Consider the following 11,569-nt stretch of genomic DNA (forward strand, 5'->3'; position numbering starts at 1 on the left):
TAATTCTGGAGGAAAGAAAGGACAAGCCCTCTCAGAGTCACAGAAGCCAATTACCATCTTTTCTCTCCATCATTGCAGACAAATTTTTGTGTATTTTTTTTATAGGACTCGTTAAAGGAAAAAAAAAAAAAAGCATTTCTTTGGCTCTGAAAATGATAGCCAAGTACTAAATGACTCTGGCATTTTCTTAGTGGAGTATTCAATGGGTACCACAGCATTCTTCAGAGAAGGGGGAGCATGGAACAATTAAAGCCATAATTTTGGAATCAAATAGACCTTGATTTGAGACCTAACTCAACCACTCATAGCTGAAGGAATGTGGAGAGCTAATGTCCAGAAGAATTAAAGGGCTGGCCCATGACATGTGCTCAATAAATGATAGTCATGATTATTATTAGTAGTAGCAGTGTAGACTAATAGTGGGGGTCTATGAGCAGAAATAGCCAAGAGAAGAAGGATGTTGAGAGGAAGCAGGTCAAGGGCACTACCTTAGGAGACTTAGTGTCTCAACTCTACAATATCTCAAAATACTAAAGCTTGAATTCTTAGCTTCCATCTGTCTACAAGTGGTACAACTGACAGAAACTTCAAATATTCTTTTGGCTCCTTGGGCCACTCATAAAATGGGATCTAGCCAATCTTTTCAATCAGAAAGCACAGTGGGAAGATGCCACACTTGAAGTTATTCCCATGCACAAAGACATTGCTGAAAGACCAGAACACTGGAAATATTGAATCATACTTTCTTATAAAATTTTCATGAGAATTTCCTTTTCTAAATTTGTCTCTCAACTCCTCAATGATTTATAAAGATGATTTAGTGCTTTGATGAGAAGATAAATGTCTGTACTTTTATAAATGTCAAAGATATTGCTTAAAAATGAAAATTTCGGGCTGTCAACTTCATGGTCTTCAATGGGTTATAGAACCTATTTAGTTGATTCTTGCCATCCTGTTATCTCTGGCAATCACCTACCTAACTTTCCACACACACACAAAAACTTAGCTGAGCCTTTCTTTGCATGCACTTTCATTAATTCAATGACCATCTTGACAGTCATCCCTGATCAGTTTAGTCATACAAATTATCAACACAATGATAAAACTTAACTTGCACCAACTCTATCTCTCAAATCTGCCACCTCTACCCTATCCTCACTGCCCTTGTAATTTTGTGTAGATTAGCGTGCTAATTTTTCTTACTCTTCCTCAAATTATCTTCCTACTAAAGCTATTTTTTTCTACAATGCAAACAGTAACATAGCATTTTTTCACTCAACACCATTTTAAAGACTCCCAAATATCTATGACAGTGAGATGCAATAGACAATGATGATGAAAATATTCTGTATTTGACTGTTCAATATGGTGGCTGTTAGCCACATGTAGCTATTGAGCACATCAACAATGGCTGATGAGACTGAAAAGCCGAATTCATTTTTAAATTTTTAATTAATTGAAATTGAAATTGAAATAGTCATAAATGGCTAAGGTCATCCACATTAGATGCTATGGATCTATGGAATAAAGTCTAAGTTGCTTTAAGGGCCTTTACGATTTGTTCCTGGCTACCTCTCCAGTCTCAGCCATCACTGTTCCCTGCCTTACATTTTTAGCAATATCAAACACTTTGTAGTTCTCCAAAGATGCTTTCCAGACAATGCTACTATGTCTGTGCACAAGCTATTTCCTTGGCCTTGAATGTCTGCCTTTCCCAACTTGAACAACTCCCATACCCTTTAGGAGCTTTCAAGACAAAATTGATACATTTCTCCAAAACTTCTTTCTTTCTAATCCTGGAAATCAATAACTTCTTTAGTTATGTTATTTTTACTTCCCATATGTGGCTTTATTTTTGCACTAATAACACACTTATAATTACTTACAGAACTGTCAGTTTCTTAAAGACAAATTTATGACTTGTTTGTTTCTCTGGCAACTGATACCTTACCTGGGATAGAACGTCACTTGATTAATGTTTGTTTAGATGCCATTGAATTATTCGACATTATATAGATAAAGATTTTCATTATTTAACTGATTTTTTTTCTAGTTTAGTGAATATCCTTGGGACTCAGTTTTAAGTAAAACACTAAGAGATCTCATTTTCTTAGCAATAGAAAAAGAGCTGGATATAGAGTGGGATTATTGAATAAAAAGTCAGCTGCAAATGCCTAATATCCAGTTTCACCTGTTCATTCAGTCTAGGAGTCTGAAAATCAAAAACCATTAAAAATACAAAGCCTCTTTTCAAAAAAGACCTTATTCAGTTGTAAGATTGTTTCTCCTACAATCATTTGCCAAATTTTAGCTGCATTTAAAATATATGTAGTGCCATATTTTCAGAAAACATATATAAATTAGATTTGTCCTTTGCACAGTTTAAAATATTATAGCTATTTCTCTGTTTAAAGGAAAGCAACTTTTAGTGAGTTCATTCCTTTAACAGATGTTCAATTAATATACTCCATGTGGATCTCTATGAATTCTGACCTGAAAACACCATGAATTACTCTCTCATTTTATCCTCGCTGTTCTTAAATCTAACACACAATATCCATCAGCTCGGTTTTGGTGCACACACCTAGGCTTTATTTGCAGGGACTAAAATAATATTGAGTGCTGTAATTCAAATGGTCCAGGGGTCTCTGAAATGCAGAAACTCAAAAGTCAGAAATAAGAACAAAGCCTCATATCTGTACAGCATGTCACAGTCTATAAAGCAGATTTAACTCTATTATCTCATTTGATTGTCTCAAGAATTTTTTGAAATAAGCAGGGCAAAAACTGTTATTCTGCATTCATAAGAAAAAAAAGGAAGAAACAGACTCCTATCGCTGATCTGACATGCCCAAGTTCTTACAGCTAGCACAACAGGGCCAGAACTCTTATTCAGTCTGACCACGAGTCCAGAGCTATTTTCCCTATTCACTGTGCTGCCCAGATTATGAGTTGGCCATACTTCCCTGGGACTAGGAGCTTTCGGCCAACAGTAGAAGTCTTCCCAAAATTGCAGCCTCAAAGTGAAAGTGTGTTCTCACTATGTCATCCCGTTATTTTCTTTCTAGAATGTTGCTTCTAGTAAATGAGGGGGAAAATTGCCAGTGACAGCTTGATAACTACCCCCAGCCATGGCTGACAGAGGTTACCTTCAGCCACAAGTTGGGAAGTGGTCTCCATGGAAACCCAGAAGCAAAGCTATTTCTCAAATATATCTCAACAGTAAGAGCTCAATTATAAACTTTGTCAAGAGTTTGGATGTACTGAAGGTTGAATGAGGCTAGAGTCACATTTCTGCATACAAGGAAAGGGCTCCAAATAATAAAAAAATATATTTGTAAAATTATCTTTTGGTTATTTATATATACCATATTGTACATTCTTTGAATCTCATTCAAAGCAGTGATACCTCTTCTTCATTGTCTCCTGAATTCAGGATTTTGGTAGTACCTTATAGATGAGAGTATGTTATGATGAGTATTCTAATGAAACCTTCTTATGAGAAAATCAAATTCAAATGAGATCTACTTCATAATAAATATGGCACTTTGTCAAATATAATTCATTATGACATTTTCTGGTATTTTGCATTAATGGATCCATCAGTGGGTCTACTAAACACCTGATGAAGTAATGTGCTTTTTTTGATAGGTGCTCTTCATAAGTAATAGAATAAGCAATAGGTGCTCTCTATATTCTGCCAAATAGCTTAAATGAAAAGGGAAACATCTGGTCATTCATTTATGCAGTCTGTTTCCAAATGCCAATAGCTTGCCCTACAAACAGACTTCTCACTACAACTCTCTGTATCTTACACTCCTTGTGAAGGGCCTGCTCTTGACTGTCCTCCAACTCTAAAATTCCACAAATTAGTATTTGCTCCACACAATTATCTGCTACAATAAGTAGCAGATAATTGGATAAACGTTCCCACTTGAATTCAGATACTTTGGCACAATGTGAATACAGAATAAGACAGAGATAAGCAAGGATAAAAAACAAAATACAATCAACTCTCAGTCATTAGTGGAAGATTATCTACAACTTGTGTTTAGTACCAAGCAGGTAACCTCTCTCCTTTCTACTTCTGGATTGCTCACGTAAACTATGAGTTGTGAATCTGAACAGTCGATATAATTTTAGACAATCAGTTGTTAGTGTATTAGTTATTTATTGTTCTGTAACAAACTACCCCTAAGTTCAATGGCCTAAAACAACAATTTATATTTTTCATAATTTGGTGGGTCAACTGAACATTTCATCTGCTCCATGCACTGTTGTCTGAAGTCACATACAGTTGCATTCAGTTGGGAGCTTGACTGGGACTACAATGTCCCTGATGACTTCACTCACGTGTATGGGAATTCTTGCAGGGTAGCTGGAATGGCTGGTGCTTGGCATGTCCCTTCTCTAAATAAAGGTAGCCAGGATCTTACAAGGTAATTTAGGTGAATGAAAACAGAAACCACTAAAACTCTTAAGGGTTAGGCCCAGAACTGGCACAGTGTTACTTCCACTCTATTCTGTTGGTCAAAGCAAAGTCCAGCCAAGATTCAAGAGGAGAAGAGACAGAGTCCACCTCTTGACAGGGAACATTATATATACATACAGAGATGGAGCATGAAAGGCATTATCTACAGCCATATTTGGAAGTAAGCTACCACAGTCTGTCCTATAAACACAACAAGTTATGCAAATTTCATCCACTCACCCCAGAACTTCAGTCTCATCCAAACATTCTCAGGCTCAGGCCCAAAAACCAGAATTTAAACTAGATTTGGATGTGGATACTGTGAAGCTACTCAGGTGTGATTTCTCTTGATCTGGAGACTGGAAACCAAAACAATAACAGCAATAACAACAACAACAAAACAAGCCAAATTAACACAAATACACCTAACATGGTCAGATAACAGAATAGCCACAATAGACACACCTGTTCAAAACAGTGTCATAATGTGTCAAAAAGCACATGTCATCTGTTCTTTCAACTATGGGAAATGTTCCTTGATTAGGGCCCAGTTCTGCACTCTGAGAGTGGTTCCTAATCCACAATTCTCCTGACCTAAGCTCTATCCTCAAGAGTCATTTTTTTTTTTTTTTTTGTAAAAGAAAGGGCTCATGCTTATGGCTCAATAGCTATCTCACTCTGCTTCCTGCCAATATATGCGATGTTGAGCACCCAGAGTTTTTTTGTCATTTTGCACTTTTTATTTTAGTCCAAGCTGGGCGTGTTTTGCTAGTACAATTATTTTAAAACTGTAAGTTTTCTTTGACTCTTATTGTGGCCCCAAAGCCATATCCACGATTCTTTCTGAGACATGCTTCTCTTTACTTTGGGCTTGTTGGACTGATATGAAACAGCAAGATTCATAGACATCCTATTGTTATCTCAATTTCTCAGAAGTTTTAAAAAGAGCTCTTGCACTCTTGATTCAGGGGGAAGGGAACATGCTCACTCTCTTTTTGGGAGGAGTGCTATGATGCATATCGATGGGGGCACTATGGGTGCCTATCATCTAGAACGATATATCGCATAGCTAAAAGGAACTGATTCTACTCATTTTGGTTCATAATCAGCTGATTTCTAGATACTAAGAAACTAAGACTCAAAGAGAAAAAAGGATTTGACCGCAATCATAAAGCAAGTTGTCAGCAAAGCAAAAAAAAAATTGCATCGCTTATGTTGAGGTTCAAAGTACTTTCTACTACATTTTCCCCCAAGTTTAGTTGGAAAGAAAAACTGCTTTAAAACACATTATTAGAAATATCAAAGATAAATTACTTTTGAAGTACCTTTTAAATTATTATTCATACTATTGTTATCTTCCATTAGTATGCACAATAGAATGGACTGTACTAGAAAAATATAAAATCAGAGAACAGCAATCAGCACAAAGTGGAAAACCAAGCTCTGATTTCTGTATTTCTAGAACTTCTAAAGAAAAAGAAAATGCCATTTGTTTGGGGCCTTTAAGGGTCTTTTACTTTCCATTTTCTTTTCATCCATTCAAGGAACAAATGTTTTTAAAACACTTTCTATATATCAGACTATGTTCTTTACATCGGAGAAATGGCCTTTGAGGGGCTTACTAGGTAGAAGTGTGGGCAGTTGATAAATGGAAATATAAACATGTAGCAAACACAGACAAAGCAGCTCTTCTTGGGGAAGCTGAACAACAGCTTTCCAAAAGAAGGAGCAGAAACTCACCAGGGGTTGGTAATTGTGGGGAGACTAGAAAGATCAGTGAATGTCCGCAGTTGGATATCGTTAGACTCTAGCATGAATGATGGGCAGTGGTGGAAAGGGAGGCTCTGGGGAGGTCAGAGACATCATGCAGCACTTTGAGTTGGATAAAAAAGCTGTAGAGTCAGTAGCTTCATAAGCAGGATGGGAAGGAAAGAATAGCAGCAGTGTTCTGTGCCAACCTCAAATCAGAGGCTATTCGCCCAGATTAGAATTTAGAGTTTCCAATTTATTGGTCAAGATAATGCTTACTCAACCAAGTTTCCTGTTGCCTTTCTGTTATTGTTGTTGTTGTTATTGTGGTTGTTCTTTCCTATGATAACAAAACCTGGTGATGAGAGCCACGGTTACTTGAGGGGAGGCAGCACAGAGAAAAGATACATGGTCATAAAACCAGGTCGTGTTAGCAAAGACACATGGCTGTATAGGAAGTGAGCATGCTGAATGCACCTACATTTTATTTTTGGGTCATGCCTTGTACTCTAAAAAGCATTTTAAATTTGCTTTTAAATCTTGTACCTGTCCTCCAGATTATTGCCAAGAGGCAGTTGGAATAGAAGTTGCAGAACATGCTTTAGGCAAAGTGAGTATACATTATTTGAAAACATCATTTTTAGAAACTACAGCATTTTACCAAAATGAACCTTAGAGACTCTTTAAAGTCTGCTGCAAGTTAAAAAAGCAACAACAACAACAACAACAAAAAAAACACCCTAATCCTCCTGTGCCCAGATGAACCTGGGCATAGTGACAGGTCAGATTTGTGTTAAACCTCCAAAGGCAGGCTACCTGTTGAACTTCAACTATGGCTCAAACACAAGGCTGAGGGCCAGATCAGTCATATTCTCAAAGAGGCAATCAACCTGCTTAGCAAAGAAAACAGAGGCAGTGAGAAGGCTTGATGCCATGAAATAAATCAGAATGAACATCCCATTTTTATCTTTGTGGCAGTCAGCCCATTCCTTTCTTTGAATGCTATTTTCATATGTTAGCAGCAGTTTGAGTTGAATAGGACAAGAGGAAAAATGGTTTAATGGAATGAGAGGGGAAGAGAGGGAGAAAAACAGTCACTGACTATTAATTCAGACTCAGTAAAAAACTCAGTTGTGTCTATTGTAACCAAATAGAACTGAACATTGTTCCAGGGGCTTGGCATTGAAATGAATAAGGCAGTGCCCTCCTCCATGCCTGCGCTCTCTGGCTCGCTCTTTAACCTTGATTCCATGGTCTCTGCAAGCTTTTATTGACGGCAATGATATTTACCTGGTTCTTCCCTAGTGTTCTGTCCAGCTGGGGCTCTGGAACCCTGAACTGGGGCTTAGAACTCTCCCTTGTAGAGAGGGGAGAGGCTCTTCCAAGCTCAATGTTTCTCCTATGCACACATCCCTCTCATCTCACAAGCTGGTGCAGCACTGAGGAAAGCATGATGCCGTATGATGGGCTGGGAGCCAAGCGCTGAGATCGTGTTAGAAAATGGCCAGTTTCAATGGCAGGTTTTATCCATTAAAACCTATTACTAGTTCCCTCCCAGAGCCCAGCTGGTTCCATTATAGAAAATTGGAGTGAAATGATGTCAGGTTTGTGCCATAAAAATGAATAGGAATCTTGCTTTTCATTATTTTAAATTGCAGATTGTTGCACTGATATGTATTTATTTTTGTCATTTCTCTCTGGCCCTGGTTGAGGGCCTGACCCTTGAATAATGAATAAACAGAAAGACACATGTTGGCACTTGAGCCTTGCCTGTGTCACCTGGTTTTTCCTTCCATTTGTGACAAATTCAAAAAATGCAGCACTCTTAAATGGGTTTATAATCTGCACTCTTTTAAGCTGTCACTCAATCTCTGTCTCAGAAAATAGGCTATTGAAACTAAGGAGGAAATATTTCATAGAGACCTCAACATTGCAAACTTGTTTCCAGGCTTAGAGGCAGCCCTTTGTAGTTTTAGAATTAAAATAAGAACTTGAAGTAATTGTTGCTTATCGAGATAAAGGAGGTTCATTTGGAAATGCCAAGTACACTTTAGCAGCCTTAAAAATGATGACTTCTTTTGTTTGGGAATAATTGAGTTTTCTGGATGTTTTTTTCAGACTCTGGATTTTTATAGGATGAATCTTAAGAATGAGAAAGAAGGGCAAAGCAACAGTGAATATAATAATAATGACTGTGGGTTCATTTTAAAGTATTTTATTGTTAAAAAGGTTTTATATCTTGTTGCTTTAGCATTGAAGTGGCTACTGAGATATAATGACCAAAATTATAAATCTTAGAATTACTAGAGATCTGAGAAGCAGATGAAGTATTATAGAGATAAGAGAATTTATAGCCCAGGCACCTTTGATTTTCAGGAAAATATACAACTCACAATGGCCATTAAGAGCCTTAGAATCATAGAGATAATATAGATGCAAAAACCAACAAGAAAATAATTGCATAAATTAAAAAAAAAGTTTTAAAACTATTGCCTTCAGAGATGCAGAAAATATCTTGGCTTATTAATTAAATTGTGACAAGTAGATTTCAGAGAAGTTGGCAGCATGAGGGGCAACCACAGAAACATTCTCAACTAAGTTTCATTCTTCCAGTGACTGGAACAATGGCCACTCTTATTGACAATGGCCACAATAAACACAGAATCTGGCCCATCTCTGAAATGTTACCATATATACATTCAGCCCTGTGGTCAGCCATTATGATTTTCTCAATGCCAAATTTGAATATGAGAAATAGAGAATAGAGAGACATCAGAAATACCCCAAATCAAAGTCTGTCTTACCCTGAGATCTCCACCAGCAAGGTGTTGATAAATTCAATCTTAGTTATTGTTTAAACTCCTTGCCCCTAAATCCTTCACTATGTGGAGAAACTTGAGGTTTCACAAGGCCTAGAACATTTGGAAAGGTTTTCAGAATGTAGGTCTATGCTGGAAATCTATGATATGGTCATTTTCTAAGCAAAAAGAATTCTTTTCATGAGTCATGTCTACTACCATGTGTTAGACTTAGATCAGAATATTAGGTGAAAATAGAATCTCACATGCCTGGGCCTCATGACCTAGATGTAATGCTGGGTCATTCACCTCTGAGGTCCCTCAAGTTGCCACCACTAGTAGAGTAGTAGCTCTCTTCCAGTATTGAAGAAGTTTCTCCTGCTTCAGTTTGGTCAATCATGTGTATTATTTTCCAAGCTCTTTCCTCCAGTCTTTCTTTCTGTTCTGAGAAGGTCTTTGGCCATTAGCCTTTAGAAACACAACATTGACTACCCCTACATTTTTATTGGAAGGAAAAGCTGAAACCTGATGCCTTTAGTGACTCATTAAAAATTTTTTTAAAACTAGATTCATGTTCTGACTCTATCACTTTAAAAAAAAAAAAGCTAATTATGCTCTCTGTGCCTTGTTTTTTTCTCTGCAAAAGTGGCATAATAATGGTGCCAATATCACAAGAATACTGTGAAGATTAAGTGAAAAAAAGCCCATATATATTTCTTAGCCCAGTACACATAGGAAACATTCATAAAATATTACCCATCAAGATGAAATGGTGACTTACCTATTTATTAAGTCTTGATAGGAGTAGTTCTTTTGGACTAACAATATTTCCAAAACCAGTTGATGATTTTCACCAGTAGATGCCAATACCAAGAGGCAGATTCTTGAGAAAGAAATAAGGACTAGCCCCTCTGTGTCTTGTTCTCTAGCCAGAATCCAGAAAGGACAAGTAAGAGAGAATCAGTCCATGGTCCATCTTGTAGCTCTAGACATGAATATTTTTCTTCCTGTTTAACTGCACATATGCTCATAGGTTCAGCAACCTATACCTACACACAAACTGCCCCGCCCCCCAGCCTCAGCTCAAATGAAATTCTCAACACAGCTCAAGAAGAACTGTTTTTCAAACAAAGAATATAGATATTTTAGGGGAGATAAATTTGGAGAAATAGCTGGCCAGAACTCAGTAGTGGGTCTTGGCAGAGTGATTCTTAATGGGTATGTTAGACAGTTACAGATATCAGATATTAGGTTCTAATCCTTAACACTGTAAATTTTGCCTGGTTTGAAAAAATTTTTACATATGTGATTAGGTTAAGGATTCTGAGGTAGAAAGGTTATCCTGGATTATCCTATGGGCCCTAAGTGCCATCACAAGCACCCTTATAAGGGAAAGACAGTGGGAGAATCAATACATACGCAGAGGTAAAGGTCATGTGAAGATGGAGCATAGAGATTTAACGATGATAGTCTTGAAGACTGGAATAATGTGACCACAAGCCAAGGAATGTTAGCAGCCACCCAAAGATAGAGAGGGCAAGGAATGGATGATCCCAAGGCTTAGAAGGAAGGGTGGCCCTGTTGACCATAATTTTGGCTCAGTGCTACTAATTTGAATTTTTGGCCTCCAGAATTATGAAAGAATCAATTTCAGTTGTTTTAAGCCACCAAGTTTATACTTCAGTACAGTAGCCACAAGAAACTAATATAGTAAGAAAAATAAAAGTTGATGGTAAGAAGACAGGAAAATGTGATGACAATAGAAGAAAGATAACAATGATTCATCACATGTAAAATTAATGCTTCATCTCCTTATGAAATGAAACAGAGTTCTGAGCGTGGGATCTATGGAGTTTTTAGAGTTTGCAGGCATGTTACTGAAAATGCTGTTAATCAGGTATAGCCATAGTCATGGAGTAAATCACTCCATAAGCACAAGAAAGTCTGGCATCACAGTTTATAAGCCAAAATGAAAAGATGAACATTGTAATATTATCTCAAGTATGGAATCAATGAGCAAGTCCAAGAGCATAATAGCATAGAGAGAATAGGTTCAATGAGCAAGTCCAAGGGCATAATAGCATAGAGAGAATGGGTTCTTCCAGTTCCCTGTGAAGCTACTGAAATAATGCTAAAATTTGTGTTTTCCTAATGAGACAATAGAATTCTGTGCCAGTACCATTTGCTGGATCTGTTTATGGTATATGACTACCACCTGCTTTATTGTAATAGGAAAACCCAGACTAAACAAAGTTGAATATTCATAAAGTTTTTCAATTAGGTTTTTTTTTGAGTCAACAATGAATACAAAGTGGCAGAGAATGCACAAAAGAACTAGGATTATTATTATGAAAATGTGCATGCACACAAAAGAATACCATAACTGTCACATTTTTGCCCCAAAATAAAAATTTTACCTTCAAATCTAATATGGAAGAGAAAAATCTAGAACTTAAAACAGATTCAGAAATTAGGAATCAAGAGGACAAAAAGAAGTTCAAATAAATAAGATGAATCCCTTGTGATTATTTCACATTTAAAGAATAAAAGC

This window comes from Pteropus vampyrus, unplaced genomic scaffold (assembly GCF_000151845.1).
Source record: "Pteropus vampyrus isolate Shadow unplaced genomic scaffold, Pvam_2.0 Scaffold128, whole genome shotgun sequence".
Classification (NCBI taxonomy): domain Eukaryota; kingdom Metazoa; phylum Chordata; class Mammalia; order Chiroptera; family Pteropodidae; genus Pteropus; species Pteropus vampyrus.